Consider the following 18,965-nt stretch of genomic DNA (forward strand, 5'->3'; position numbering starts at 1 on the left):
AGCCATTATTGGAGCTGCTGCTTCTGCCCACAGTGTGAAAGTGGGGGGGGGGGGTGGCAGGTGAAAGGATACAGCGGTGGGAAGCAGGATGTGTGTTCAGTAGCACGGGGAACACTGAGGCAGGAGAGAATTTCCCTGTTTGGATAATAACAAGCCACGAAGGCTACTCCGAAGGACCTTTCTTCTTTTATTTTTTGAATCAATACCACTGTGAATTTTAATATGTGTATTTAAATGGGTACCTCTGGCTCAAACCTTTTGAAAAAAATTGTGGCATTTTTAATAATTCATAGTAAGGCTAGCATAAAGAAACAACTTCTGACTGATAGGATTATAATGGAAGGAGTTAGTTGAACACCAAATATTTGCAATATCACTTCAAAAGACATTTGAGGACTAACTGCCATGAGGCTTCGTGTAACTGCCGAATGTGCTTAAACAGAAAGAGGGACTATTGTCTTAGAGGGCAAGGTATTGGGTTATTCTTAAAGAGTGGTTTACTATGCCAATAAAACATTTCTTTAAAACTAGAGTCTCTTAATTACACTGTCAAGTTATGATTTGCACTGGGGTGGAGCTCTGCTGGACTCACAGCTCCCCGTCCTCCTCGTTCCTAAGACAAGAGCTGTATGTCTCTCAGTTGAAGGTAAATGGGGAAAGCCTTCAGTAGGCTGTTTGATATCCATTGGAAACTTAGTGTGCAACCCTGTGGTAACACGGAGACTTCAGGTACAGCACTTTTAATAACCACACTTACGACAAAACAAGGGTTGTGACGTCAGCAAGGAGTTGTTTTACCGTGCATGAAAGTCATCTGAAGAAAGAATTTTTAAGCAACAATTTCTACAGTAATAGATTTCAATGAATTTTTTTTTTCTCTCCAAAATGTTCTGCTGATGCTTGACATTGTAAAGGATCATGCCAGATTACGTCAATCATATGTCACTCAGAACAGCAGCCTCCGAACCGCAGCGTGACTGTGAAAGATGGAGTGGTAACAGGCTGCAGTCAGGAGGCATTGATTTTATTTTTCATTTTAAACGCGAAGTTTATTTAAACAACAAGATGCTTGCCTTGAAGGAAAAACTCTCCAGGATCATTTTGTTCAAGTGTAATTTATCCCCCCTTAAAGCCAGATTGCCCTACGTGTAACAGGTGTGAAAAAGAAAGTTACAAAGCTGCCCTTGGCTTTACAGTGATGAATGAAAACCCTGACATTCTCCGATCGAACAAGGCAAGCGAGGGCTTTATGGTGTTGGGTTGTTTTGCTAAAACAACGAGAGCAAAACAACATACTGGAATATAAAGAACGAGAAGAGGTGAATGAGCATGCTGCTCAGGGGATACTTGTTCAGAGCCAGCACTCTCCCTGAGACCACCTCCATCTGAGCTCAACCAAAACAGAACTTTCCATTTAGTTAAAAGAAAAGGAGAGAGGGAAATGAAAGAGCAAGGAGCACAGTGTGCTTGGCGCACACACTGATTCCTTTATGTACAATGAAGGAACGGGAATGGGGAAACACAAGGACAGAGAAAACTATACTTTGGTAGTCAGAATGGGGTGGAACTAAATTATAGCTTGCTAATAGAGAATGTATTCTTGGGCTGTAACAAAGTCCTGGAGTACTAGCAGATTCCCTTTCTAGTAGACACCTCCTGTCTGCCAGGACATTCCAGTTGTATCTTCGTCCTCCATTTCCAACTATGTAAGTGTATCTGTTTCATTGGTTGCTCATTGAACTGAAATCTGATCTGCCTCGCTGATAAACAGTTATTTAAATAGGCTTTCCTTGGTTATTAAGCAGTCTCTACCTCCTGACCTTAAACCACACCACAGAACCTTCCTTCCTTGCCACCTTCAAATTAATATGATGGTTGTTCTCAGACGTGAGTCCTTCCTTGGGGTTCCCATTGGCCATGGCGAACACCAGAGTCTCCCCAACTGCTGCTTCACAAAGGAGGATCCAGGTCCACCCTGAAGGAGCAGCAAGACGCACTGGGAGGGGCAGAAGGTGGCAGTGGAGGGGGCACACCCCGAGGTATCTATTTTTAGGAAGAAAACACAAGAACAAACAAGGAAAATACTAAAAAATACTTAATACTTTATACCTGACCATCATATTAAGAAAGGTTTTAAAATTCTCTCTGGAATATAGACACCAGAGAACCGCTTTTCATAGTCAGTGTTTTCGTAGATGGCATACACTAAGAAGAGGGAGTGCCCAGACAAATACTTTCAAAAAAGTCTAAGCTATAAGTTCACAAATATTGATTGGGACCATTCTCAAAAGAGTGATTTAGGACTCTCGGAGTGGAACACAGTATTCAGCGTATCTTTCACATGGGGTGTATGGACACTTTGCCATGCCAAGACAAGGGAAAATCCGTCTAAAGACCAAGACTCCCAGGAAGGAAATACAGTGACCTTGAGGCTTTCTGTTCCCCATATAATGTTTCTTAAGAAGCTTTAGTTCTTCTGCCCTACTTAGAGATATTTCTGTAGGTGTCAACACTGTCAGGGTCATGAGTTTCTTCCTTTGTCTTCCCTTTTATATGACCCCCTGTCTTCTTGGCTCCAGTGGAAATCACAGCACTTTTTTTTTGCTAGCGCTTTTCTCAAAAATGGAAAGTTTCCCCCTTGTTTTTTACATCTCTAAAGCCTTATTATCACGCAGCTTTAGCTCTTGACATCTGTCTTCAAATAAAATTTAATATGAAATCGATGCAAAGTGCCAGACGGAATGAGGCTGATACCATCGAATATGGCTGGCCGATGGCTGTTGCTAACACTCGCGAAACCACGAATCAATTCTCAAGTATGGTTTTGTTTCTGAAAATTTATGGTGCATTAAAAACTTCTGAAAGGTGTATCAGTCAGCTTTCTGTTACTGTAACAGAACCTAAAACAACGGGTTCCTAAAGAGAAAAGGCTTGTCTATGGGAAGCACTTTGGACACATCTAGTCTCAGCTGATAAAGAGAAAGGTCCCTTTGGTTCTTAACTGGGAGTCAGTCCACTATCGGTATGCACCCCTGCTTTTAGGACAAGGCAGCGTACTTTGACAGCTATGTTTGGTAAACCAACCAAACATTGTGTCAGGGCACAAAAGAGAGAAAGAGGAAGAGATTGGGTCTCATATCTTTTTCAATTGCTAGTCCCCAGTGACTAAAGACTTCCTCTAGGTATTACATCATAACACTTCCTGCGTATAGTATTCTGGGCTGGGGACCAAGCCTTTAACACATGTGTGTTTGAAGGATACATATCCAACGCATGTCAAAACTCTATTAGTTGTTATGTGTATTGATGCTTATCTCTTTTATGGCTGCATGATATTCCATTGTGTGGCTATAACACAGTTTCTTTATCCAATTACCTGTTGATGAACATTTAGGTTTTTTTCTTTTTCTTAACTATTGTGATTAATGTCATATATGAAGCTATTAAAACGAATGTTGGAAAATGGAAAAACAAATAATTAAAACGTATTTTCAGACATATTTCCAACTCTAAGCTGAAACAAAACATAAAAAATTCACATTTTACACATGACTAACCATCTTAGTCTAGGCAAGGGGAAGAATGGTTTAAAGTAGCTACAGTCTGTGCTGTATTGATACACACTGACAGAGTGTAGTGTATGCAGACTGTGGGGAAGCCATTTGCCCAGAGTTCAAATCCTTACACTCATTACTAGTTGTGGATGTTTATCAGGGTCTCTCTCTATATCTCTCTCTTTCTTTCTCTCTCTCTCTCAAACCTTCAATATGTTTTAAATCTGTAAAATGAGAACCTTAAACACCAAAATAGCCACTGAATACCATAGCTTCATGTTCAGCCAGCCCCTTATTAACTATGCTACATACTCTGAGAATAAATGTACAATTGTAGTTTTGTCTGTCACTTTATGTCTTTCATGGTTTAAAAATGTAAATGAAAGCTAGGCTTGGTGTTACATGACTACAGCCCCAGGATCAGTAAGGTTGAGGCAGGAGGACTGCGAATTTGAGGTAAGCCTGGGTCACAAGTTATACTCAAGGGCTACTTTATAAGAATGTCTCAGGAAACAAAAAAACAAAGAAAATATATGTAAATACTTCTCTTATCTTTCTTATGATTAAAAAACCCATATTAATCATAGGTTTTTAATGCACAATTAGCGCATATAAACAAGAATTAATGTTTTCTTGGCTGGTGTGGAGACACAAGCCATTAATCCCAGCACTTGGGAGGCAAAGGCAGGAGGTTTTCTGGTGGTTCTTGTCCAGCCTGGTCTATATAGTAAATTCAGGCCATTAAGAACTTTGGTGAGACACTGCCCCACTCCCACACCGTCTGTCACCCCCACAGAAAGGGGAAATGAGTTAATACTCTCTTTCTTGACTTACAGAAATATACAGAGAAGCAATACAGTGACTGAAAATACTGCCCATGGTTTTTACATCGTTCGTTTTAGTCACGAGAAAAACATTTAGTTTTCAAAAGGTGTCCCTCTGCTATTGCATCTCCTGCAGCATTGGCTGCAGTATTTTTGGATCTTGTCCAAATGGCTAGGGTATTGAAACGGAATGGGTGAGTGGCCAGAAGTCCATCATGATGAACTGTGGCCTTCCGCCCTTGGAAAAGTGCTCAGTTAAAACCACAGTGTGCCTCTTGTGCTCCGGGAAAGGTCAGTGGCATGTTGGGCAGCTAGAGGTTCACAATTCACGAAAAGCCTCTGCCTCTAACTCTAGTTTTCAACATGTGAGAGTAAGTCACATGGGAAGGAAGGAGACCGTGGACTGCTTTGATGACAGTTGGCCATCGCCAAGGAAACTGCTCCCTTGGTAACCGTGGTCAGTACATCTGTCTAGTTGCGTTTCGAAGACTCACACAGTCACTACCATAGAAAATATATATAAAGTGGAAAGACATCGAAAAAATACTATTGTAACATGAATAAAAATAATGGAGTTGATAAAGATGCCTTTGCTTTTATGACAGAGTTGTTAGGAAGTAATTACGGTATTAAGTAGAATATACTTAGGAGTGTTAAGTCATATATGAAAACTAAAATGTCCCCAGTTTAAGACAGCCCATAGAACAAAACAAATATCAACATATAATCGTTGGGTTTACAATATACAGAGCATGTATGACTTTATGAGAGTGTTTGTAGGGAGTTTATATTAAACACTGAATATTCCCAATTTAATGATGTTCACAGTAGCATCCATCTTAAAGAAATGTGGGCAACTGAAAGGCAGATGAGGTTAAAAGTCAAATCCAGGGAAGGATAGAAAGTTAAGGGTACCCAGGAGTGAAGTAAAGTAATTCTGAGGTAGAAAAGATAGAATGATAAGAAAACATAATTTTTACAATTATTTTATTTTTATTTTGGGTATGAATGTTTGCCTGCACACACACACACACATACACACACACACACGTGTGTGTGTGTCACGTGTATGCCTGGTGCATGAAGTGGCCAGAAAAAGGTATTGGAGTCCCTGGATCTGGAGTTACAGACAATAGTGAGCCATCATGTGGGGGACAAGAAAAGTAATTCTGACAAGATGGCAAGAAAGCATAATTTTAAACATTATTTTATTTTTATTTTGGGTATGAGTATTAACCTCCATATACTTATGTATACTACATGCATGTCTGATGCATGAAGTGGCCAGAAAAAAGGTATTATAGGATATAAACATGTTCATAGGGAGTTTATGGAACTGGAGGTACAGATGGTTGTGAGCCATTATGTGGGGGCCAAGAAGCAAACCCAGGTCCTCTGCAAGGGCTGAAAGTGCTGTCAAACACTGCGCCATCTCTCCAGTCCTGAATGCATGAATTGAAAGAGACAAAACACCACATTTGATTCATTCACAGCTCTTAAGGAAGACAAAAAGCCAAAACTGAATTCCTATTTCCCTTGAGAAACAAGAAGAGAGAGAAAATTCAAATTTAAAAAAGTTGATTAAAGGTGGAAATCTAAATATTTTAATATATGTTACCTACATAAATTTCATAAGCATTTTTCATTTCTATCAACATAACTTATAAATCACATTGAATACAGTCAATATAGACCTTCATCAGCATTAGAGTATAAAGAGTCTGTGCCAGTAGGCGGAGAAGGTGAAGTAAAGACAAGATGTGATACCATGGCACACACCTGGGAGACAGCAGATAGCTTGGGGGGTTGAGACAAGCTGTTGGGGAGTGTTTGGAGATAGACACGAATTAACAAATAGAGTTTTCTGAATTATCTGTATAATTCTTCTCAACTTAACATAAAACACCATCATGAAAGAGGTGTCATTCTCTGAGCTTGCACACACAAACTGGCTCCACGAATAGGGTCAACAGCTTGGAATCACCTCGCAGAGATCACAGAGGAACACTCTCGGTGATGCTAAGGTACGAGATAGCAGGGGATCAGAGCAGATGACAAATATGGACATCACCAGCTACGTCAAAACTGAATTCCTAAGGGTTGGACCATAAATATGCAGAAATTTTAGGAAAACTTTAACCAACTTATTTTACTTATGTTTTACTTTTTATGTTTGCACAAGTGTGAAATATGATAAAAATATGTGTCTAAGCCTAAAACTGTTCTTTTGGTAAGTACAGAGTAAAAATTCTAGGTGGTGAGAAAGCATTACATTATAGTTCAGGCAGCATAGCTATTTATTCCTTAGCGGTGGAGGAGATCTGCCGTGCCATCTCCTAGACAGTGTCGCGGGGACAGTGGGGAAAAGGAGAGCACCTGGACACCAGCTTTTACTGTTCGAAAAGTGAGGGAAAAGGAACGAAGGCAGTGATGTTGGATGTACGTTCTGATGTCCAAGAAGGGCACCATTTTCCTACTCCTCTCCACAAATGGGAGGAAACCATGACGACAGAAATTATGCACTGGGGCTGACATGATGGCTCGGCGGTTAAAAGTACACAACTGCTCTTAACCGGAGAACCCCACCATCCTCATTGAACTGCTCAAAATTGCCTGTAATTCCAGCTCCAGAAGATCTTCAGGCTTCTATAGGCACCTGACTCACACACACACACACACACACACACACACACACACACACACACACACACAAAGCAAACTTTAAAAGATAGACAACAAATTAATGACTAGCAAAGATAAAAAAACAAATTTGGTAAGCACCTCTTATGAGAAAGAATTTCATGATTAAATAAACAACCCAATCAATTTTATAGATGACCTTGGTACTTAATCTTTGTCTTTCTTTGTCACTTACTTGGAAATCCAATTTAACGTCTGCTATGGACATCAAAGAGCCCAACTAGGTTCAGGATATATATTTTCCCAAAGGAAAAAAAAACTGTCCCCAATCCTAAGGTTGATATAGACACATTAACTAGAGAAATACTAAATTTGGCACTTCTGTAGAGCAAGTTGATTTTTTTCCCAGATAAATTATTCTTTGAGACTATCTTCAATGTCAAACATAAAATGGTGCCTTTGCAATACTGCCAGTGAGTTGCTGTACACGTTCTCTTTCAACTGACTTATCTACCAGGATCTTTTCGTGCCTGCTGATTGAAAAGTCACCCTGCACACGTTCCGTTTTCCTGATCCGTTTGACAGCGTCCCAGACAAACACGGGAGGAGAGGCTCCGGCTCGCAACATTACATCACTGGCTTTGAGATTCCGCTGTACTTCGGCAAGAGAGAACACAATTGCAGCTTTTGAGTGTAACTTCCATTTTGTGGGAAGCTATTTTCACTTTGGCACAGGCACGCAAGATGAAAACGAAAAATCCTAAAGGGAATATGGAAATGTGTACACCCTCTAGCTGATTCTTCAAAGTACATTTTGAAAAATGTACTTGTTTTGAGATTCACTGTAGCAGAGAAACTGTATTTACTAACCCATCTAGCATATTCCTAGACAGACATAATACCACCCAGTCGATCCATTTCATTCTGGCACTTCCCTTCCTTGGAAAATTGGGTTTAAACGACTGTTATCTTTTGTCATTGGTAATTTTTGGAGTGGCCAATAACTGCTGAAAAATCTTGGTGACCTTATCTAATTGTGGTAGATGCAAGAAATCATGAGTACCACTAGGAAGGCCATGTTTTCCAGCCTTTCTTGCAACCAAATGAAGTAACTATACTCACATCGAGAGGCGTGATAAAAAACCATATATGTATTCGTTCTCACTCCTCACGTTTTCCTTTCTTTGCTTGCTATACAATTAGTACAGAAATCCTGGGGAGGCCTCTGGAGCTTCAGAGATGAATAAACAGTAGAAGGAAAAATCCCGGATCTATGCTTGACCCCACGAAACAGAGTAACTACTCAGTTCAAATCCATTTCTGGGCCAAGAAAGACACACCAACTGCTGACACGCTAAAGTGTTGAAATGCTAGGGGCTGCTTGTTTTTGCAATCTGGTGTCTCTTAAGCAGATTAGCAATGGAAGTAGAATAGAGAAGTCTCCGACTGTGCACCTGAGGAGCTCTGCCCCATGTACATGTTTGAATGGGGCATGTAGTCCAGGATGTGTATGCTAATTGATTGCATACACTTGATTTAGATAAAATCATGTTTATCTCCGTGACAAAGAACATCAGGGTCCTATGAGAAAGAAATTTATGAAGGCTTCTCCTCACAGTCCTCTCAGAACTCCCAAACAGAAGCATTTGTCTTAACTAAGAAGGAACTCATTGGGGAAGTGTCTATACAGAGGGGGACAGACAGGTACTCACAGCATGGAACAAAGCAACAGAAGATTGGTGGGGGCAGTGAGGGGAAATGGTGCAACAAGAGCTTACAGAGTGCAGAGACAAAATCAGGCCAGAAGGAGCATCTTGCTCTTCATGCAGATTATTAGGGAACCAGTTGTGTTTTGCATTAGAAAAAGGCTGCTCTGTCCGCATGTCAGGGAATGGCTTGGATTGATTTGTATAGAGATAGTGTGTGACAGTCTCCTCCCCAGTCTGTGCATACCCCAGGAGAAAAAGAAGGATATATTCCTCAGTTTGGAGAACATGCGAGGGACTGGAAAACCAATGTTGTGGTAAACTTTAGTTACTTTACATTTATGTCATTTTCCTCCTTTACAATTACAGATGATCTAGGGGTTAAACTTGGTTAAATTTTAGATAGGAACTTTTTTTTCACCCCACTGAGAACTTCCAAAGCTAGTAAAAATTAATGCAAAAAGCGAGGCTGGGTTTTAATGAGATTTTTGTCACAAGTACCCCATATACCCAAGGTACCTTGGGAATCTACTAGTCCACTAGTCCCTTATCCACTGTCACCCCTGGGGAGGACCCCATAGGATGTCTCCCCATAGGGCGCATTGGGATTCTCTTCTGTAACTGCTCAGGAGATGTTCCTACATCTTAGCTACTCCTAAGAATTTAGGAAGGGTTCTTCCAAAACACAATGAAGAAATGTTTTCACTTCTGCTGGTCCCCTAGATTTCCAACACTGATGTCCCCTGTCTCAGGGTGTTTTTCAGTTTTTAAGTGAATTCCATGTTGATGGTTGGAATTTGAGGCACCATTTTTTCCTACATTGTATATATAAAGGCAGATGAATGAACTATTAGCTCGAGGTTCTGAGTCTTTCTCTGGGTCCTGGTCGTGTTTCTTTTCCTGGTGACTCATGCTGTGGAGTCTGGAAAACACACCTTTCCCAGCCATACAAACCTCAGAGCAGGCTCCGACTAGCCTTGTGTTCTCCATCCATGAGAGAAGAGCCAGACGGCTGGCCTTTTGTGTTCAGATTCACACTTTCCTTGCCTTCCCAGAAGCAATGGGGAGGGAGGGACAAAGAGAGGGAGGGAGAAAGAGGAGAAGGTGGGAGAGAGAGAGAGAGAGAGAGCCCTGCAGTAAGATGTTTCTAAAAGGTGTCTCTTCCCACTTGAGAAAGATAATTGACTCCAGGTACTTATTTTTGAAGGCACAATGGTAGACTTTCAAAGCCAGGCTGTTAATTTGATCATATTAACTTTTGAGTCACTTGACTGGACAGTTTAGGAAGCAACAATTCTCTTAAGACTCCTATAATTACATTTGGACAAGCTTGTGCATAGGACAAGTCCACCAGCTTATTATAACCGTGCTGTGTTTCACACACCAGCTTCATTATCTTGTGCTAAAGAAGAACGCGCACTCTTCTCTGGGTAATTTTAGATTGGCCACTGACACACTCTGCAGTGTTTATAAAGAAAACAAAACTTGGATGTTGGCCCTTTTAATTATAACTGGCAGAATCCCTACACCCCAAATCACATAATCTCTTCATAATATATCTTTGAAGACATCTGCTTGCAAAGCAGAACAAGGAACTTGAGTTCTAAAAACAAACTTTGCACTAGATTGATTGGTCTGGCGAGCCCTGCTTCTGAAGTACTGACGGATCTTGAAAGATATAGCCCCGAACTTTCAGAAAAGTTTAAATGGTCTGTCGTGGAGCGCCATCCAACTGTCCTTGGTCTGGACATTAAGATTGGCGACTTGAGCTCCTGTTTTATTGCCAAGCAAGCCTACTTGCCCAATGGTCAGTGTCAAGCATTTCACCAGGCATCTCAGCTTCATCGCTTCCAAGAAAATGCCTAGCTCCTGTACCATGTGGCGAACTCTAGTTAACCACTTTACCTGTGAAACAATCACCACCTATGGGGCTATGCTCTAGGTGCTTTGACATGCTACGGACAATGGAACACAGAGCATTTTGGCAAACAATGAAAGTTCAATGATGACATCATCTTGGCAGGTTCACTATTTGCTGCTCACCAGCCAGACTAGGGACACAATCCAGTCCATCTCCGAGGGGCTCTCTGGTGATGTCTGTCACTGAGTTTGAGATCTTTAAACTTGCTGCATGACCTAAAAAATTAAAAGGATCGGTGACTGGGTCATCTTTGCCCTGTAGATGCCTGGAAATTCTTCCTTCAGGAGGTGCCTTGCTCATGCATACTTAAGTTCACAGCCCAAAGGCAAGAGCCTGAATTTGGGGCCAAAATCAAATTGCCTACATTGTATGCATTCATGTAACGCATAAGGCCCCACCTTTCTTCCACAACTCTAGCCAAAGAGTCTGGTTTTCCTTTCCTAACACAGTATTTTCTGGAGGCCAGAATGAGTTGTTAAATACTAACAGGACTTTAAGATCGCTGCCGGGAAAGTGAAAGCAATCACACTGTACTGAGAAAGTCCAGCCAAGAACACTACAAATTCCAACCTTTAAAATAGCCGCGGGAATGAATATTTAGCACTCCATTAGGGGTTTCTGCTCGGGACCTTTATCCCAAGGAAGTGAGCTGGTTATTTAATGGAGGACACTGGCTATATTCTAGATGAAGAAATTATTCGATTCCATATTTAAACCTCCATAAAACGTACAGTATCTAGAAATTACACTTCTCATATATAAAGTTTTTAAATGTTGGAAGTACCCCAAAAGGTTCATGGATGTTGACATTGCTGCTATTTTTACTTAGTTTATTATTCTAGCGTTTTCTCCCAGATTGTTTTTTGTTTTGTCTGAAAAGTGCAGAATAATTGGTTGCTCTTTAAGAGCTTTAAACGATGAACCATTGACCAAGGGTTGCCTCAGGGCCCCATGGTTCAGCATCACATTTAAATGCGAGGGATTTTGCTTAGGTTCCCTCTCCCTGAAAACTGAGAAAGATAATTATTTTGATGCACATTACATGTGTGTTCTCACATGCATAGACTCCAGAAACATGGGAGCTAGCAACACCTAGAATGAGGTAAAGTATGAAAATAAGAACATTCTGACAGAGCCAGGAATAATTTATTCTAACGGAACCAGTTCCCTGCTTCCATTTTGTGCATTTTTTGGTAAAATCATCCAATGTATTTTTTTTTCTTCTGTTTTTGGCAGGTCATGCCAAGAAGACTTTGGCTGAAGGAAGTGAGAACAGACTAAAGGTGAAGTAAGAAAACAATCTCACTGGGTGAGGATGCCCTTCTAGAACTTTCTATTACCAGTGAGCATGCCTGCTATGTTTTGGGATAAGGACATTTATGGTATGATTTGACTTCAACAGAAAGTTTTGGGACAGATGACTAGATGGCGCTTGGCAAAGTATGTAGCATGTACTTATTCTGACTTTGCTAATGTGCATTCTAAAGATGCCTAGATAAATGCCCAGTTTCAAAGTTCTGGTTCTCATGGACAGTATTACAATATGTTTTTAATGGGTCAGGCAAAATCCTCCTCACAGTGAAAGGATAAATATATTGATATACACTGTAAAATTATTTGTCTCTAATGTGGTTATGTGAATCCACAAGTTCTTCCCAGGCTCAGCAAATCAAGAAAAGCCTGTGACTTTGGCACAGCTCTCTCCAGTGAGAAGGAAGCGAGCATGGCTACTCTGATTCTCACAGGAAATGTAAAGATGCAATTTCAGCAGTGAGTAATGGCACAAATAAAATTATGTTTATTATTTTATTCACAGCATTTAATTATAGAGGGAGATGGGTAGTCAGATAGCAAAAGAGCTATAAATGAGGGAAAGGCCCGTCTGTTCTTTCTAAATGGATGTCCTAAGACAACTGGGAAGAACATTAATAGACTGCCCGGCCTAAGACAGACTCCAGGGGCATCCACAACCACTAGGGATTCGTCAAATACCACACTGCTGGCCTGGTTCCCAAACCGTTTCGCTGTGGTAAGTTGACATTTGACAAGATTACCTTTGGAACTTGGTCTGAGTCTCTGCTCAGCCTAAGGTCATCTTTTAATTTTTTTTAAAGATAGTAGATAATACAGTTATATAGGAGAAACAATTGTCATAGAGAATCAATCAGGGACTCACAGCCAAATAGAAAATAAACAAAGGGAAAGATTTTGACTACAGCTTGCTTTCTTACTCACTGTCCTCAACTGCAGTGATCAAATGACGACTTTCATTATAAACACCAAGTATTTATTTTATAAATGTTTGGCATTTTTTAGAGATGAAATACAATCGTGTCCTAAGACTCCAAGGCAATCTCATCCCCGTAAGACTCAAAACATTTGCTGATTATAATTTGAACTCGAAAGTTTCAACCATAACAGAATTTCACCAGAGCATAATGTTGAATCATTAAAAAGATAATAATAGTAAAGCCTGAACAGGTCACTGATAAAATCACATTATGGACAATGCAGTTGTATACAGGAAACAAACAAAACACACCTTAATGCTGGCAATACTCTTGGCTATTCAAAATATAGTTAATAAGTTTCCAAACATGCAAATTCTAATTTTAAAATTAAGCCTTCCAATTGCCAATTTCCAAAAATGTAATGAGTTTAGAGTGGCCTTTTTATTATGCATGGTTTTATGTATTTGGATTTTGAAATTACCTAGCATGCATTTTCGACTTTGCTACAATTTCCCAGGCTGTTTTCATTTCTATTTAAAAAAGGCTAAACAGTAAGATACGCTTCTGTTTTGCATTCTAATTGCACGTAACTGATTTGTACAGCAGAACAAAAACTCATTTTCAGATTAAGAGTTGTGCACCAAGAAATAATTATTGTTCTAGCAGGAAAAAAAAATTCCCACTTTCTCTCATCTTTGTGAATGGATTGCCGAGTTCCTCCTGGGTTACCAGCTCTCCTGGCTCAGCACGCTGTCCAGGAACCGAAACAATGCGTATGGGAACAAGGACCATGCAATTGTTTGGACCTTGTCCTTCCCCACTTGCAACATAACACTTGCCTTTTATTATTTCATCCTCAGCAATGAAGGGGTGACTAAACGGTTGCAGGTGGTGACGAAAATAAAAGCTATCCATCACTGTTTATTAGGCATGAAAAAGATACACAATAATGTAATTTAATCTCAGAGCAGACAATTATTTCCACATATTGATAATACAATGTGAAAACTGTCATGAATTCTAATATGATATTTGGGCTTTATTGGTGCACCACAGCCAGCCTGACAAATAATGAAATTGTATCAAAAAGAGGGAAAAAAAGGAAAGGTAATTACGTGCATATGTCAATATCGCGGGTTGGAAAACATATCGCTAAATTTTTATAGCTTCTTCATTACAACTTGACCAATTCAAGTTTCGAGTCAGACAAAAGTGCATTTTTTTTCAGTCTTCTCAGCTTAAAGTAAGATCTGAGGCATGTACTCCACCACTGCACATCTGTAAAGCCGCAGCCATGCTTCATCAAGTTAAACTCTTGAAGACCAGCCAGCCTGCTAAAACATTTGTGAGTGGGGATGCAGAGATGGCTCAGCCATGAAAGGCTAGGCGCGCAACCAAAACTATAAAATGTTTGTGAGCAGTATATGTACACCATTGTCTCAAATTTCTAGCATGCTCTTTGGTTCCCTTCAGTCTGGTAAAAAATCCACAGATGAAACCGGTGATCCTTATTTTGTAGCGCTTGCGTAAGGCTAGAGAGCTTACCTTTTAGTTGAATGAAATAAAAACTTAAGAGACAGTGTCTTTGGGAGGAAATCCTGATTGAAAAAATTCATGACAAAACAAACCAGAACCATCAAACATAAAAACAAACAAACAAACAACAGCAACAAAACTAAGGCTGCTTTTTAGGGTAAATGACCTTTCTGTCTCCTGGGTTACTTAATTCATTCAGCAGAATCTGTGCTGAATCAGGACGGGGTCAAGAGAGACAGGAGGCTATCTTTGACTTTTGTCTTTGACTTCTATAGCTATAGTTGGAAACCTAGAGCACTGTACAACTTCTTTTATTTTTTTTAAAAAAACATTTTTTTTTGAAAAAAGAAAACAAAACTGAATGACTAAAAAAATACTTTGTGTTTTATACACCTTCCAAAATATAAAAACACTACAATCTTAACAAATTCTAAAGTTTGGGTATCTGAACTGGTTCCACATAGTACTCATAACTAGTCCAAAAAGCACACCATTGGCAAGGGAAGACCAAGCAGAGAAAAGGTCTAGTTCTGGGGAATCTTTGTACCATATGGCTTCTGCCTATACATATTGTGGTTTCTACAGACTCTGGCTCATTAGAAATGAAGGTGATGAAGGCTGGGAGATGGATCAGTGGTTAACAGCTTGGGCTGCTCTTATAGAGGACCCAGGCTTGGTTTCCACAACCCACATGATGGTTCATCAATGTCTTTAACTCACGTTCCAGGGGGTCTCATGCCTTCTCCCAGCCTCTATGGGCACCAGACATGCAAGCACTGCATAGACACACATGCAGTCAAAATGCCTATACACATAAGATAAAGATTTAGAAAAAAATTTTAGAAAAGATTTAGAAAAAAAATTAATTAGATGAAATGAAGGCGATGGTTTCAAAAACACCTGCTTATGATATAACACACCCTCACTGGTGTACATGATATTACAAACATTGATGATTACTTTAGGGACGAGTTTGTTCACTGTTCATTTTTAGACTAGTGACAGAAATATAGACGTCTTGGATAAGATGAATTCTTAGTAGAGCTCTCTCTCAGAATTATTAAAAAAGGAAATATTTGGAACTTGGCTTTGGTCTAAGTAAGACCTAGAAGGAAAACTATGCTGGAGTGATCATGACACTATTACCATTCCGGGCTGGAAGAGAAAGTGTATCTGTCACGTGGCTACCCAGTTTTAAAAGAGGACCCAAGCACAAGTGTAGGTGCTGGTAAGGAAAAACAAACAAAGGGAATCGTTTAAAACGTCAACAAGCCACAGGAAATCTGGAGACTGTTTAAAAACACCTTACTGGAAACCCAGCAGAAGTATGTGCCAGAGATCAAAGGGGCGCTTGGAAATGTGGCCCGTGTAAGGAAACCAGGGAGATCCGCGAGCTACGGCAGGGCAGGTGTGAACAAGAATGCAGGCGGGCCAAAAGAGAACTCGAGAGTATCTTACAAGTCACTCCAAAGCTCATAAAACTGTTCTTCTAAATACGTGGCAGAGAACCAAGCTGAGAACCAGCAGACAGATCAGGAGGCTTACCCAGAGCAGTCTTCTGAGAGGATGGGAAGTCTTCTCAGTTCACTATGGATGGATCGTTCATTTACCCATCCATTGCTTTACTGTTCAGTCATGTCTTCTACCATCTATCCATCCAATCACTCATCTGATCTTTTACTAACTTAATAGAAGAATTAGAGAATGCCTAGCTCACACCATACTTTATATTTAGTGCTAAGAGCATAGAAATACATGGCGTTGATTCACCCATTCACCTACTCCCTCTCACCCTTTGTGGATAAATCAAATCATCTATCCATCTGTTTGATTATCTGTTCATCGAACAGAAATTACTGAATAGTTGTCATGAGATGAACCTGGAGAGTAGCTAAGACTTCGTAAGTCATTCTTTCATTTACTCATCTGATAAACATTTGTGCTCTGACAATGTGCATTACTTGAGATAAATCAGTTATAAAAGATAATATCTTTTGCTAAAACCTGGCTTGTTTTATAACAGAGCATTATAGTGGATATAGACAATAATAATCATTAATAAGATTAAATCATTTAATAACAGGAAAGGCAATTGTGGGTATCTCTGAATATCTAAAAGTAGAAAATAGTGCTTTCTATTCAAAGACCCAATGGAATGAGGGAGGTTGGGGGACACCCAGAAGTGATAATAGTCAGAAATCACAAGGGTTTCTTCACATGGGGCCTGGTCAGATGTGTGAAAACGTTCAAGTCTGTTCATAGAGCAATGGAAGTCACTACGCGCTTCTTACAAGCAGGATGGGCATGCTCATAACTGCACTGTCACCCTGTCTGGGTCCCAGTAAAACCTGAGGTCCTTTAATAATCCATGAGGCCCTCCATGTCCTCCCTCTGCTAGTGTTTGACTTGGTGTCTACTATTGTCCCTTGCTCCCTCTGCACTAGCTACACTCGTCTTTCATGCCTACTGGTTGTCCACCCCAGCCCCCAAACCTAACTCTTCTTTATTTTTTGCAAATTTTTGCACAAGTCAATCCCACTCTGTTGGGCAGAAGAGAGCCTCATATCTAAAGCTGAAATTTCCTTGCTATAGTATTTTCTCCTCCCTTGTTTGATGATTGGTCTTGGCTGTCAGCTTGACTAAATCTAGAATTAACTATGTTCCTGGCCTCTAGTTGTGTCTGTAATGGTATATCTTGGAAGGATTAACTGAGGGCAAAGACCCTCCCTCAGAGTGGATAGCAACTTATGTCATCAACCCCATAGAAGGAAGTTTAAGAAGAAAGTTTTTGTCCTTTTATTGGTTTGCCTTTGCTCCTCATTAGTAAGCACATTATTGCTGCTGCTGTTGCTGCTGCTACTGCTGTAATTCTTTTGTGACTTTAGAACACAGCTTCTTGACCATTCAAATGTGGACAGAAGACCACAAGCTCTTCAAGAATCCTTCAGCATCGGATAGGAACTGTGGCAGCACCCAGGATTATGGACCAAGTAGATACTAGGCTTTCATCCTCTCATACAGGCATCTGTTTTTGGACTACTCAGCACTGGCCATATCAGTCAATGTAGCAAACCCCATTTGTAACACATATTCATCCTATTTCTCTGTTCCCCTGAGAACGGCAGTACACCTTGCTTTGTGATGTCCTCAAACCATTCTTCACCTCTGGTGTAAGAGTTATCTCGCCTGCAAGATGTAGGACTCTCAGCTGCTCTTCCAGCACCATGACTTTCTGCATGCTGTCATGCTCCCGGCCATGATGATAATGGTCGGAACCTCTGAACTGTAAGCCACCACCTCAATGAAATATTTTTCTTTATGAGAGTCGCTGCAGTCATGGCGTCTCTTCACAGCAGTAAAAGTCCTAGCCAAGCCAATAGGTGAGACATATTAAAAAGTCATCACTTTCTAATGACTTAACTTCAGTGTTGCACTCTCGGCACTGTTGAGGGTATAGATGCCTATTGTGTTTCCATGGCAAAACACACTACAGTGGTGTGCTCTTGGGAAAAAAATTCCCATCCATCATTTTATGCCCTAGTGTGTTTAAATCAGTTATGGTAGGAGGGTCTATTTCCTGGGAGTTGTCAAATACTATAGATCAGGGCTTGGTTTATTGCTATGCTAATTTGTAGGCTTCAGAAAATGATGGGGAAGATACTAATAATTCATATTAAATTTTAAAAATTCATATTAAATTTAAAGGTGTGTCTTGTCTTATATATCTCCTAGGGAATAATTCAAAGAATTGATGCAGTCTTCTTCCAGTATGTGAAAACAGTGATATGTTCTAGAAACTTGTCCACATCATTTGTAGAACAATGAAATTTTAATACTACTTTGTCACCAACCAACCCACATATCAGAAATGCAATCACGTGTTAGTTACAAGTATAAGGCAGTTGTACATCTGAGCGTTCTCCAGAAAGTAGTGAAAATACTGTGAGAACCAACTGACTTCTTGAAATTTATAATAAAGCCTATTGTATATTTCATTTTTATTTATAAACAGAATGTTATTTATTTATTTATTTATTTCTTGAATGCCTACACCTAGTACTTCATGAATGTAAGTCAAATGCTCTACTAATGAGTCAAGCCTCCAGGCCTATACATTTTTATATCAATAAAACCATCTAAATGTATTTGCATATGTTTCTTTTTTTTTGGTAGGGGAGAGCTTGTGAAATGTGTAGCAATGGGTATAAATATCAGGAGAGAGGGAACTGTCAAAAAATGATGTGTTTCTGTCCTGTTCAACTATTGGACCACTTGCTTCCTTCCACAGAGAACATTAGGCAAGAAGTTGATATATAAGTTAGGGATAGGAAAAACACTGTCAAGATGAGGCTAAAGAGAGCTACCTTCAAGTTTGAAAAGACAAACACCAAGGCTAGGTGGTGTGATAATTAGTTTTGTTGACTTGACACAATTTACAACCCCTTTGAAGAGACTCAAAGAAGAATTGTCTAGATCAGGTTGATCAATAGGTAATTATTTTGATTATGTTAATTGGTGTGGGCACAATTCCCTTTATAGATATGATTATTTAT

The 18,965-nt window shown here is 39.9% G+C and overlaps 1 pseudogene; it reads right to left on the reverse strand.

Annotated features, from left to right (window-relative positions):
- Positions 1 to 1,642: 1,642 nt before the first annotated feature.
- LOC125403162 (small ubiquitin-related modifier 2 pseudogene) lies at positions 1,643 to 1,919 on the reverse strand (annotated as a pseudogene).
- Between the last annotated feature and the right edge of the window lie 17,046 nt (positions 1,920 to 18,965).

The sequence above is a fragment of the Myodes glareolus genome, chromosome 3 (genome assembly GCF_982192425.1).
Source record: "Myodes glareolus chromosome 3, mMyoGla1.1, whole genome shotgun sequence".
Classification (NCBI taxonomy): Eukaryota; Metazoa; Chordata; class Mammalia; order Rodentia; family Cricetidae; genus Myodes; species Myodes glareolus.